Source organism: Triticum dicoccoides, chromosome 4A, assembly GCF_002162155.2.
Source record: "Triticum dicoccoides isolate Atlit2015 ecotype Zavitan chromosome 4A, WEW_v2.0, whole genome shotgun sequence".
Lineage (NCBI taxonomy): Eukaryota > Viridiplantae > Streptophyta > Magnoliopsida > Poales > Poaceae > Triticum > Triticum dicoccoides.
In genome coordinates this window covers 328,994,184-329,008,945 of record NC_041386.1, presented here as the reverse complement: position 1 = coordinate 329,008,945, position 14,762 = coordinate 328,994,184, and the positions used below count along the sequence as shown (strand labels likewise).

General features: G+C 40.1%; 1 long non-coding RNA gene across 3 annotated transcripts in view; it reads left to right on the top strand.

Moving 5' to 3' along the window:
* The first annotated feature begins 1,724 nt into the window (after window positions 1–1,724).
* LOC119285876 overlaps window positions 1,725–14,762 on the top strand; it is a 17,065-nt gene continuing 4,027 nt past the window's right edge. For all 3 annotated transcript variants that reach the window (XR_005139934.1, XR_005139933.1, XR_005139932.1), the window contains exons 1-2: window positions 1,725–1,735; window positions 2,671–2,672. This is a non-coding gene — a long non-coding RNA (uncharacterized LOC119285876). The remainder of the gene's footprint in view (window positions 1,736–2,670; window positions 2,673–14,762) is intronic.

Genomic DNA, 14,762 nt, shown 5'->3' with positions numbered 1-14,762 from the left:
TACTATGCTTGGTGCCGCAGCTGGCCATGGCAAAGGCCATGGTCGTGGTGTGTGTGTGTGAGTGCAGCGTGGTGTGTGTGTGTGTAGCATGTGTGTGTGAGTGTGTTATGTGTGTGCATGGGAGGCAGGGCTAGCTCACTGCCAAGTGAGGCCGGCCCTGATTAGTTTAGGTTGATTAAATAATTAGCGGGTAGATTAGTTAGACTAATTGGTACTTAGGATAATTGCTAGCCTATGACATGTGCCCCCCATGTTAATTTGACCCCTCCATTTTAATGTATCCATAAATTAAATTATGTGTCAATGACATGTGGGCCACATCCCCCCCCCCTTTTGACTTGTCAATCTGACTTGGTCAAATTCGGAATAGATTAAATCAAAATATTCTAGAAAATTTTAGAAAATACTATATACTTTGAAAATTTATATGAAATAAACTGTAAGTCAGATGAAAATAATTTATAGATGAAAGTTTCTCAGAAAAATATGATAAATCTGAATATGCCATCCGTTCATCTGTCATGTGCCCCTAGCATAGTGAATATGGACATGTCCTCTTCGACTCATATGTCCGGTAAATGCCCAAAGTCAAGGAAACATCCACAAATATTTTCCTGCTTTGTCTGTAACTTGTAGCACTGCGTTAGGTCACCATAACCCCGCGCATTGACATGTTGTACTTCGTGATGCTTTTGATTGCTCTATTATTTATTGTTTTGCCTTTTCGTTAGTTCTTTACAGTAGACCCCGAGACCGCGGTTGAACCAGTGCTCGACTATTTCACCGTCGAGGATCCGTATCTGTCCGCAAAGCTTCTAGGAAAGCAAACCCCCTTGATCATTCTGATATCGCCCATTCCATTCTCTCTTATGCTTGCATTAGATTTTGCTACTGTATTCGATTGCTCCTATTCTGATGCATAGCCTAATTTTATATCCTGTTCTTGTACCTTACCTGCTTATCCTAAACTGCTTAATATAGGTTGGCTTGTGATCCATCAGTGACCCCTCACCTTGTCCTAGTTGCCCTCGCTTGATGACCGATGACTCGATCAATGTGATCGACATCCAGAGCCCGACACATCACATCACACTCCCCTTAGTTGTACGACTCTACAGAGCTACTATCGAGTGCCGAGGGTGATACCTCATATAGCACTTCTAATGTTAACTCTATAATGTAGCTAATCGGTCATGGTCTTCGAGGGTGATTCCTCCTTCACCACTCCCGATAACGACTCTGTCGTGCAACCCCTCAAGTGTGGACCATCAAAGGTGTTTCCTCCAAGTCCACCTTGATGGTTACATCGAATGGAAATCCATCGAGGGTGATTCCTTGGGCTTCCCCTTTTGTTGTTTTGGACACACAGTTACTTTGACTTTACTACAGAACCATGACTGAAGTCGGGTCGGCCAGAGGGGTACCCGCGAGGGAAAAGTGCAATCGAGTTAACCGGGAATGTACCCACGAGTTGATGTGAAGTCGCGTTGATATCGAGGATACCCGCGAGTTTTCCACGCGGCGCGGCCAGGCATTCTTAGCCCTTGTCGCAAGTCCGTGAGACGGTGCGATGGGACCACATATCATGGACCATTGATCGTTGCCGCGTGCTAGCAAGACACTAACGATTTGGATATTTGATCCGAGTAGTCCTATGACCTTTTTGGATAGACCACCACAAGGGAATAAGTATGGGTACTCTATGTCATATGTATCAGTCGAAAGCTCTTCGGATGTCAGCAATGGAGCGGCACGCACCGGGTTGGACCGCGTAAGCACCTGCCTTTATAATGGAGGTTGCCAGGTCTGCTCACCAGCCGCGTACGCAACGTGCAGGAGTGCAACGGGTGATGGGACCAAGACCCCTACACGCTTAGGATGTAGACTAGCATGCTGGCCTCTCTATTGAGTCTAGGTAGGACTACTGTGTGTTGATCAGCCGAGGACGGACATGACCTGATGGTGTGTCTGGTCGGAGTTGATCGAGCGTGTTGGGTAAGTTTGTGCACCCCTGTAGGGGAGTATTCTATCTATTCGAATAGTCGTGTCCACGGTAATGGACGCTCGGAGTTGTATCCTGATTGATACAACTAGAGCTGGATGTTGAGGCATGTAATGGAAATGATGGCTCCGGGAATGCTTTCTCGTAGGGAGTTGAGGAAGTGATCTCTAGGTGATGTTACACCATACTTAATACTTTTATAATATGTTACTCTTACCTCTTCTGATGCTGCAAGATGCTTGAAGATGCTAGTCTTCGATAGGCTAGGCCTTCCCTTCTCTTCTGGCATTCTACAGTTCAGTCCACAGATACAGCCCATCCCTTTGATACTGATAAATATTTAGTTTAGTTCTGACGTAAGTATTGTGAGTACTTTGGATAAGTACTCATGATTGTTTTGCTACCCCCGTTTCCCCTATACCCGATTGTTGCGATCAAATGACGGATCCCAGGAGCCAGACGCCACCACCGACGACTACTATTACTACCCAAGGGTGCTTACTATTCCGTGGAGATCGCCGATGACCAGGAATAGTTGGGAGGCTCCCAGGCAGGAGGCCTTGCCTTTTTGATCATTATTGCTTCGTGCTAGCCTTCTTAAGGCAAACTTGATTAACATATGTCTGTACTCAGATATTGTTGTTTCCGCTGACTCGTTTGTGTTTGAGCTGTTGTATTCGAGACCTCGAGGCCCCTGGCTTGTAATATAAAGCTTGTATGACTTTAATTTGTGTCTAGAGTTGTGTTATGATATCTTCCCGTGAGTCCTTGATCTTGATCGTACACATTTGCATGTATGATTAGTGTACGATTGAATCGGGGGCGTCACACCAGAGGGCACACCAAAAATACTTCTCCACCGCCGCAAGTTTCTGTCTTCGTGAGATCCCATCCGAGGACCTTTTCCAGTACTCTGTCAGAGGGGGATTCGATCACGGAGGGAATCTACATCAACCTTGCTGCCCTTCCGATGATGTGTGAGCACTTTACCTCAGACCTACGGGTCCATAGCTAGTAGCTAGATGGCTTCTTCTCTCTCTTTGATCTTCAATACAATGTTCTCCTTGATGTTCTTCGAGATTTATTCGATGTAACCTTCTTTTGTGGTGTGTTTGTTGAGATCCAATAAATCGTGGGTTTATGATCAGATTATCTATGAATATTATTTCAGTCTTCTCTGAACTATTTTATGCATGATTTATATAGCTTTATTTTTCTCTCAGATCCATTTATTTGGTTTGGCCAACTAGATTGTTTTTTCTTGCAATGGGAGAGGTGCTTTGTAATGGGTTCAATCTTGCGGTGCTCAATCGCAGTGATAGAAGGGGGCATGACACGTATTTGTATTGTTGCCATTAAGGATAAAAAGATGGGGTTTGTTCATACTGATTAGATCTATCCCTCTACATCATGTCATCTTGTTTAAGGCATTACTCTCTTCTTGTTAACTTAATACATTAGATGCATGCTGGAGAGCGGTCGATGTGTGATACATCCATTTTGCATCATGCTTTTATATTGATATTATTTGCATTATGGGCTGTTATTACACAATTATGTCACAATACTTATGCCTATTCTCTCTTATTTTACAAGCTTAGCATAAAGAGGGATAATGCCGGCAGCTGGGATTCTGGGCTGGAAAAGGAGCAAATATTAGAGACCTATTCTGCATAGCTCCAATAGTCCTAAAACTTCATGGAAGAGGTTTTCAGAATATATATAAAATACTTAGCGGAAGAAGTTCACCGGAGGGGCCACACCCTGCCCACGAGGGTGGGGGTGCGCCCTACCCCCTGGGCGCGCCGCCTTCCTCGTGGGCCCCCTGGTGGCTCTCCGGTGGCCATCTTCTGCTACATGAAGTCTTTCGATGAGAAAAAAACCATAAGCCATCTTCTTTGACGAAACTCCGCCACCATGAGGCGGAACCTTGGCGGAACCAATCTAGGGCTCTGGCGGAGCTGTTCTGCCCGGGAAACTTCCCTCCGGGAGGGGGAAATCATCGCCATCGTCATCACCAACGCTCCTCTCATCGGGAGAGGGCAATATCAATCAACATCTTCATCAGCACCATCTCCTCTCAAAACCCTAGTTCATCTCTTGTACCCAATTCTTGTCTTCAAGTCCGGGATTGGTGCTAGTAGGTTGCTACTAGTGTTAATTACTCCTTGTAGTTGATGCTAGTTGGTTTATTTGGTGGAAGATCATATGTTCAGATCCTATATGCATATTAATACCCCTCTGATTATGAACATGAATATGCTTTGTGAGTAGTTACATTTGTTCCTGAGGACATGGGAGAAGTCTTGCTATTTGTAGTCATGTGAATTTGGTATTAGTTCGATATTTTGATGAGATGTATGTTGTCTCTCCTCTAGTAGTGTTATGTGAACGTCGACTACATGACACTTCACCATTATTTGGGCCTAGAGGAAGGCATTGGGAAGTAATAAGTAGATGATGGGTTGCTAGAGTGGCAGAAGCTTAAACCCTAGTTTATGCATTGCTTCGTAAGGGGCTGATTTGGATCCATATGTTTCATGCTATGGTTAGGTTTACCTTAATACTTTTGTTATAGTTGCGGATGCTTGCAATAGAGGTTAATCATAAGTGGGATGCTTGTCCAAGTAAGGACAGTACCCAAGCACCGGTCCACCCACATACCAAATTATCAAAGTACCGAACGTGAATCATATGAACGTGATGAAAACTAGCTTGACGATATTCCCATGTGTCCTCAGGAGCGCTTTTCTCTATATAAGAGTTTGTCCAGGCTTGTCCTTTGCTACAAAAAGTATTGGGCCATCTTGCTGCACTTTATTTACTTTTGTTACTTGTTGCTCGTTACAAATTATCCTATCACAAAACTATCTATTACCACTTATTTCAGTACTTGCAGAGAATACCTTGCTGGAAACCGCTTATCATTTCCTTTTGCTCTTCGTTGGGTTCGACACTCTTACTTATTGAAAGGACTACCATAGATCCCCTATACTTGTGGGTCATCAAGACTCTTTTCTGGCGCCGTTGCCGGGGAGTGAAGCGCCTTTGGTAGGTAGAATTTGGTAAGGACAAATTTATATAGTGTGCTGAAATTTACTATCACTTGTTACTATGGAAAGTAATCCTCTGAGGGGCTTGTTCGGGGTATCTTCACCCCGACCAGTAGAGCAAAGAGTAAATCCTCAACCTACTGAACCTATTGAAAATGAAAATGTCTTCTTTGAAATTCCTTCGGGTATGATAGAAAAACTGCTAGCTAATCCTTTTGCAGGAGATGGAACAAAGAATCCTGATGAGCACCTAAAAAATGTGGATGAAGTTTGTGGATTATTTAAGCTTGCAGGTGTACCCGGAGATGTTGTTAAGAAGAAGGTATTCCCTATATCTTTGAAGGGAGATGCATCGACATGGTATATGCTATGTGATGATATGGGGTCATGGAACTACGAATGATTGAAATTGGAATTTCATCAGAAGTTTTATCCTATGCATCTTGTTCATCGTGATCACAATTATATATATAATTTTTGGCCTTGTGAAGGAGAAAGCATCGCTCAAGCTTGTGTGAGGCTTAAATCAATGTTATATTCATGCCCCAATCATGAGCTCTCAAGAGAAATGATTATTCAAATTTTTTTTGCTCGGCTTTCTGATAGCAGTCGCACCATGCTTGATACTTGTTGTGCTGGCTCTTTTATGATGAAGACTATTGAATTCAAATGGGATTTATTGGAAAGAATTAAACACAACTCTGAAGATTGGGACCTCAACAAAGGTAAGGAGTCAAGTATGACACCTAGGTTTGATTGTGTTAAATATTTTATGGTACCGATGTTTTCCGTAAATTTAGCACTAAATATGGACTTGACTCTGAGATAGTAGCTTCTTTCTGTGAATCTTTTGCTACTCATGTTGATCTCCCCAAGGAGAAGTGGTTAAAATATCATCCTCCCATAGAAGTAAAAGTAGCTGCACCTATTAAAGTTGAAGAAAAGATTGTCACTTATAATGATCCAATTGTTCCTACTTCTTATGTTGAGAAACCACCTTTCCCTGTCAGGATTAAGGATCATGCTAAAGCTTCAATTGTGGTTCATAAACGCAATATTAAAACTTATGCACCTCGTGAGCAAATTAAAGTTGAAACTAATACTGCGATTGTTAAAGATCTCTTGTCTGATAATATTGATGGGCATGTTATTTATTTCTGTGATGGAACTGCTAGAATTGCTAAACCTTGTGCTAAAGATAAACCTAGACCTGTGGTAGGCATGCCTGTTATTTCTGTTAAAACAGGAGATCATTGTTATCATGGCTTATGTGATATGCGTGCCAGTGCTAGTGCATTACCTATTAGCCTATATACAGAAATCATGCATGATATTGCACCTGTTGAGTTAGAAGATATTGATCTCACAATTAAACTTGCCAATAGAGATACTATTTCACCAATGGGAATTGTTAGGGATGTTGAAGTCTTGTGTGGGAAAACTAAATATCCTGCTAATTTTCTTGTTCTTGGTTCCCCACAAGATATCTTGTGTCCCATTATATTTGGTAGACCCTTCTTAAACACTGTTAGTGCTACTATAGATTGCAGAAGGGATGTTGTTACTACCAGTTTAGATGATATGAATCATGAATTTAATTTCTCTAAATTTAGTAGACAACACCGTGAAGAAGAATAACCTAGTAAGGATGAAATTATTGGTCTTGCTTCTATTGCCATACCTCCTAGTGATCCTTTAAAACAATATTTGCTAGACCATGAAAATGATATGTTTATGAATGAAAGAAGGGAAATAGATGAAGTATTCTTTAAACATGAACCTATTCTGAAACCCAATTTTCCTATTGAAATCCTAGGTGATCCTCCTCCACCCAAGGGTGACCCGTGTTTGAGCTTAAACCGTTACCTGATACTTTAAATATGCTTATCTTGATGAGAAAAAAGATATACCCTGTTATTATTAGTGCTAACCTTTTAGAGCATGAGGAAGAGAGATTATTGAAAACTCTGAAAAAGCATTGTGCTGCTATTGGGTATACTCTTGATGATCTTAAGGGCATTAGTCCCACTCTATGTCAACATAAAATAAATTTGTAAGAAGATGCTAAACCAGTTCGTGATCATCAGCGACGGCTGAATCCTAAAATGAAAGAAATGGTAAGAAAGGAAATACTAAAGCTCCTTGAGGCAGGTATAATCTATCCCGTTGCTGATAGTCAGTGGGTAAGTCATGTCCATTGTGTCCCTAAGAAGGGAGGTATTACTGTCGTTCCTAATGATAAAGATGAATTGATTCCTCAAAGAATTATTACAGGTTATAGCATGGTAATTGATTTCCGCAAATTAAATAAGGCCACTAAAAAGGATCATTACTCCTTACCTTTTATCGACCAAATGCTAGAAAGATTATCCAAACATACACATTTTTTCTTTCTAGATGGTTACTTTGGTTTCTCTCAAATACCTGTGTCAGCCAAGGATCAATCAAAGACTACTTTTGCTTGCCCTGTTGGTACCTTTTCTTATAGACTTATGCCTTTTGGTTTATGTAATGCACCTACTACCTTTCAAAGATGCATGATGGCTATATTCTCTGACTTTTGTGAAAAGATTTGTGAGGTTTTCATGGACGATTTCTCCGTCTATGGATCTTCTTTTGATGATTTCTTGAGCAACCTTGATCGAGTTTTGCAGAGATGTGAAGAAACTAATCTTGTCTTGAATTGGGAAAAGTGTCACTTTATGGTTAATGAAGGTATTGTCTTGGGGCATAAAGTTTCCGAAAGAGGTATTGAGGTTGATAAAGCCAAGGTTGATGCTATTGAGAAGATGCCATGTCCGAAGGACATCAAAGGTATAAGAAGTTTCCTTGGTCACACCGGATTTTATAGGAGGTTCATTAAGGACTTCTCAAAACTTTCTCGGCCTGTGACTAATTTATTACCAAAAGATATACCATTTGTCTTTGATGATTATTGTGTAGAGGCATTTGAAATACTTAAGAAAGCATTGATCTCTGCACCTATTGTTCAGCCACCTGATTGGAATTTACCCTTTGAAATTATGTGTGATGCTAGTGATTATGCTGTAGGTGCTGTTCTAGGGCAAAGAGTTGATAAGAAATTAAATGTTATTCAATATGCTAGTAAAATGTGGAGTCTTGGAGTATTTCGATCGATCGGTCATATAGGCCTGAGTCAGACATCAAATAGCTTCGATTTGCATTATCCGTAGGACACCTTATATGTATCAAAATCGATATCAAAATCAAAAAGATGAAATATGTACAATCCAATTTATCGATTCAATAGAATCCCAAAGAGGTGCATATGGTACCCAAATAAGATCATGATAGATATGTCAAAAGCAGGTCTGATTACACCTATTCCTAATCCTAAGTAGAATGGAAGGACGTAGGGATTTCTATGTAAACAGAGTATCCTATTTCCATAGGCTCGAATGACCACATCTCATAATAAGAATGTGCACGGTCTGGTTCGTTATGGAATGAACTTATAATCTGATGATCGAGTCGATTCCATGATTAGAAGTTCATAACCCTAGCGCCCATTCCCATTTTGGGCGGAACAGATCTACTAATTCTTTTATTCCAGTTAGTAAGAGGGATCTTGAACTAAGAAATAGACCTAGTAGCTAAAATAGGGTATCCTGAGCAATTGCAAGAATGGGGTTTATTGATATTCCTGGTATAGTAGATGCTATCACACATACAAACATACTCAATTCAATGGAATTCTTTGATCTTAAAGGGGATCTTCTATAATTTCGCACATAAGGGGTTATTTCTTGGTTTCGTCTAGTCATTAATAACTTGATTAGTTTTAGATAATAGTAGATAGAAAGAACGCTCGTAAGGAGTCCTATTGAAACCAAGAAATATAGGCATGCTTGCCATCCACACCAGAATAGATAGAGTTTTCGGAAGAAACCTGCTAGTGGAGGAGGGCCTCCTAGGGATAAGAGACATAGGGCTAAAGAGAGAGCCAAAAAAGGATCTTTTGTCTATAATCCTGCATAATCTGGAATGTTATCAGTTCCGGTACATAGACCAAATAATACAATGCAAGCAAAAATTCCTAGATTCATGGAGATATGGAACAGCATATAAGTTATCATGCTTGCATATCCATCATTTGAGTCTCCAACAATTATTCCAATAATTACATATCCGATTTGCCCTATGGACGAATATGCAAGCATACGTTTCATGCTTGTTTGAGTAATAGCAAGGAGATTCCCCAAAATCATGCTAAGAATAGCTAGGATTTCCAGAAGAAGATGACATTCGTTTGATGAGAAATAAAAAGGAATATCAAGAATTCACGTGGCTGAAGCTGAAGCAGCTACTTTCAAAGTAACAGAAAGAAAAGCAATGACTGGAGTGGGGGAGTCAGAGTCGAAAATAGGATTCCTCGCTTCTTTCTCTCATACACAACCGTGCATGAGACTTTCATCTCGCACGGCTCCTAAGTGATAAAATAAAGAAGAACTCGTCTTCTCTCTTTTTTGATTACCTTCCTCGCGTATGTATAAGACCAAATCCATTCTTTTTTGAAATCGATTTCGAAAAAGAACTACTAATCCTTATCTTTTCGAGGAATCCTTCGTCAGTTGTTGTGAATGACTAACTTTTTCAATCCTTTCGACCTTGGTTCCGTAGGAGCAAGTCAGAAAGGTTGAGAAAGAGAACCATCTGATTTGATTTGTTCCCAATAGCCATGAGATGATCATCTTAGGGTGATCCAATTGTCAACGGATGCTCCTATTACACTCGTAGTCTCTGAAGGATGAGAACCCACTATGTAGCATCTACATCAATAATTCAAGCATTGTATACGTCATTAGTCCGATTCTTTGTAGGAACTACCTGTAATAACGAACATGCAAAATGGATCTGTTTATCATAAAGAGATTCATTGTTGCTTACCCTGCTTCACCTTAATTGTTTGTTGAACAAAAAGATCACAATAAACTTTTGGTAAAAGTTCTATCTTGGTCGGAGTGGGGATAGCATTTCTCTTCTGCATGTCTATGGAGTTTTGCAAAACCCAAACACCTCAGAGATAGATATAGAGGTAGGAATTTGTCAAACGAACCACACTCCTTCATAGACGTCACGAGTCCATTGATGAAAAGGGGCTGGGGAAAGCTTAAACCAAAGTCATACAGTGATGGATATAAGCACAATTGAAATTCCTGGGGAGTTATACATTTGTGTATTGATAAGACCGTTCACAATTTCTTGAAGCTCGATCTCCCCCCAGATGAACCATATAGCCAGGAGAAACCATGAACCAGAATAGAAGAGCTTGCCCCACCCATGAGTAAATATTTCATAGTAGCCTCATTAGACCGTAGATCTCTCTTGGTATATCCACACAATAGGTAGGAACATAAACTGAAACATTCTGGAGCTACAAAGATAGTTATTAGATCGTTAGCACCACATAAAAACATTCTCCCTAGAGTAGCTGTTAATACGAATAACAGAAACTCTGTTATAGCCATTTCTATACATTCAATGTACTCTACAGATAGAGGAATACATAACGTTGAACATAATAAAATGAGAAATTGAAAGATTTCATTGAAATTGTTTGTTTGGAAATTTCCCAAAAAGCTAATTATAGGTTCTTCTCTCCATCGGAACAATAGGGACGTTATGCTTATTACTAAACTTGTTGAAGATATGAAATAGAACCAAGGTCTATCTTTTTTATCAGATGTTGAATCGATCATCAGAAGAAGAATTAGGCCAAAAATTAGGATACATTTTGGGAAAATGAAACTTCCATTCAAGAGAAGCAAATGAAACGCTTTCATAAAAATTCTCGTAGAATCGAGAATGAAGTTTTCATTCTGTACATGCTAGATAATGAACTAGTAACTGCATCCAATCTCCGAAAAGTCTCGATTGTTTCGATTTTTGAAATGTTATATTTATGGAATCCCCATGAATAGGATCAAACCTTATTCTATGCCATTTCCATAAGATTCTTCTTTCTTATTCTTAAGCAAGCCCTCGAGAGGGCTTAGTTGATCATGATTTCTGTTTTCTCTTTCTTTTTCTTTTTGTTTGTTTTGAGAAAGATATCGTCCGATTCTCCTTCTATTGATTCTTTTTCGATCAAGATGTACAGATCCATGTGTCTACATACATAGATTATGTTCATGGATTAACGAAAATGTGCAAGTGCTCTATTTGCCTCTGCCATTCTATGGGTCGCTTCCTTTTTGCGTATGGCACCCCCACTCCCTTTGGCAGCATCTACTAATTCGGAACTTAATTTGAAAGCCATATTTCGACCCGGACGCTTTTGGGATGCTTCTAATAACCAACGAATGGCAAGTGCTCTTCCTTGTTTCGATCCTATTTCAATCGGAACTTTCCGCTTCGATCCTTTTTTATTACGTCTTTTTTACTCCTATATTGGGAGTTACTCTACATATTGCTTGACGTAAAACCAATAGTGGATATGTTTCTGTCTTTTGTTGAATCTTGTTCACGGCTCGATAGAGAATTTGATAAGCCAATGATTTTTTTTCTGTTTTCATAATACGGTTAACCACCATGTTAACTAATCGATTACGAAAAAATGGATAGGATTTTGTAGTTCTTTTTTCTGCAGTACCTCGATGTGACATGAGCGTGAAAGAGGTTCAATAATCCGTTTTCTTTTTATAAGGGCTAAAATCACTTTTTTTGGCTTTTTGACCCCATATTGTAGGGTGGATCTCGAAAGATAGGAAAGATCTCCCTCCAAGCCGTACATACGACTTTCATCGAATATGACTTTCCACAGAATTCTATAGGGATCTATGAGATCGAGTATGGAATTCTGTTTACTCACTTTAAATTGAGTATCTGTTTCCCTCCTTTTCCCGCTAGGATCGGAAATCCTGTATTTTCCATATCCATATGATCGAGTCCTTAGGTTTCCAAAATAGTGTAATGGAAAAAGAAGTGCTTCAAATCATTGCTATTTGATTGGGACCTGTTCTAAAAAAGTCGAGGTATTTCGAATTGTTTATTGACACAAACAAATTAAGGGAAAACCTCTGAAAGAATTTCCATATTGACCTTGGACATATAAGAGTTCCGAATCGAATCTCTTTAGAAAGAGGATCTTTTGTCTCATGGTAGCCTACTCCAGTCCCCTTACGAAACTTTCGTTATTGGGTTAGCCATACACTTCACATGTTTCTAGCGATTCACATGGCATCATCAAATGATACAAGTCTTGGATAAGAATCTACAACGCACTAGAACGCCCTTGTTGACGATTCGTTACTGCGACAACATCTAGGGTTCCTCGAATAATGTGATATCTCACTCCGGATAAATCCTTGACCCTTCCTCCTCTTACTAATACTACAGAATGTTCTTGTATATTATGGCCAATACCAGGTATATAAGCAGTGATTTCAAATCCAGAGGTTAATCATACTCTAGCAACTTTACGTAAGGCAGAGTTGGGTTTTTTGGGGTTGATAGTGGAAAAGTCGACAGATAAGTCACCCTTACTGTCCCTTTACAGAACCATACATGAGATTTTCACCTCATACGGCTCCTCGGTCAATTCTTTTGAAGGGATCCTTTTCCTCGTTCGAGAGTCTCCGCCCTTCTTGCACTCCGTCCCGAAGACTAACTAAGACCAATTGAGTCACGTTTTCATGTTCTAATTGAGCAATTTCCATTTATGATATGATTAAAGGAGAAGATTGTTCTTTTACCAAACATATGCAGATCAAATTACGTCTTATAATAAGAAGAAATCTTTCTCGGTATCAATCCCCTTGCCCCTCATTCTTTGAGAATCAGAAGGATCCTTTTCGAGTTTCCATTTCTTCATTTGGAATCTGGGCTCTTCTATATTTGACTTGTTTTTTTGGCTTTATTCTTTATTTATTTCATTTCGATTTTCCCCTCTTCCTCTATCCCTATCCTACAGGTACAACGTTTGCATCAATAGAGAACCTTTTCCCCTGTATGAATCTATATTATTCCATTCCAATTTCTTCTCGAAACTTCCCAAGAAAAATCCCGAATTGGATCCAAAGACGGGTTAATGTGAGCTTATCCATGTGGTTAGGCACTCTTCAAATAGGAATCCATTTTCTAACTGGCTTTCGTGCTTTGGTGAGTCATCCGAGATCTTTTCGATGACCTATGTTGTGTTGAAGGGATATCTATATGATCCGATCGATTGCATAAGACACGGTAGCAATTGAACGGGGAAAGTATACAAAAAAGACAGTTCTTTTCAATTTCGATTATCTATATAGTTCATTTCTATTTCTAGATATATATTTCTATATATTAGTATTAGTTAGTAGTACTATTTGTTACCGATCCCGGCTCTATGAGTTCTTTCTTCAGTGATGAACTGTCGGCACCAGTCCTACATTTTTTTCTTTGTGGACCGAGGAGAAAGGGGGCTCGGTAGGAAGAGGATTGTACCATGAGAGAAGCATAGAGGTCAACCCGCTTCAAATATGGAACATGGATTCTGGCAATGCAACGGAGTTGGGTCCTCATATCAATCTGAATGAATCAGTCTTTCTACAGATGTCAATCTTTGCCTATTAGGCAAGAGGATAGCAAGTTCTAAATTCTGTCTTGGTAGGACATGGATTTCTATTACTATGAAATTCATAAATGAAAATGAAGTAGTTAATGGGAGGGCTACCGTTATCCTTTTTCTTGTATGTGTTCCTAAGAGAAGTAATTTGTCCTCATGTTTCGAGGTCTCAAGAAAAGGGCGTGGAAACAGATAGAAACTCTTGAATGGAAATTGGAAAGAAATGTAGCCCCAGTTCATTCGGAAATGGTAAGATCTTTGGTGCAAGAAGAAGGGGCGACCCATATCATCTTGACTTGGTTCTGCTTCCCCTCTTTTTTTAAGAATACCGAGTCGGGTTCTTCTCCTAACAGTATCAAATAGAATATGCTGAAGAAGATCTTCTTCATGGAAACCTGCTCGATTTAGATCGTTAAAATCATACAGATTTTATGAAACCATGTGCGATGGCTCGAATCCATAGTAAATCCTATTAGGACCAGTTGACAATTGAATCCAATTTTTCCCATTATTTCACTATCCATAATAGTGCGGAAAGAAAGCCCGGAGGAAGAGTGGCCTTGAGTTTCTCGCCCCTTTGCCTTAGGATTTGTTAATTCTCTTTCTCGATGGGACGGGGAAGGGATATAACTCAGCGGTAGAGTCTCACCTTGACGTGGTGGAAGTCATCAGTTCGAGCCTGATTATCCCTAAACCCAATGTGAGTTTTTTTTCTATTTTTACTAACTCCCCCGCCACGAGCGAACAGGAATGGATAAGAGGCTTGTGGGATTGACGTGATAGGGTAGGGTTGGCTATACTGCTGGTGGCGAACTCCAGGCTAATAATCTGAAGCGCATGGATATAAGTTATCCTTGGAAGGAAAGACAATTCCGAATCTGCTTTTTCTATCAATAAGGAAGCTATAAGTAATGCAACTATGAATCTCATGGAGAGTTCGATCCTGGCTCAGGATGAACGTTGGCGGCATGCTTAACACATGCAAGTCGAACGGGAAGTGGTGTTTCCAGTGGCGAACGGGTGAGTAACGCGTAAGAACCTGCCCTTGGGAGGGGAACAACAACTGGAAACGGTTGCTAATACCCCGTAGGCTGAGGAGCAAAAGGAGAAATCCACCCATGGAGGGGCTCACGTCTGATTTGCT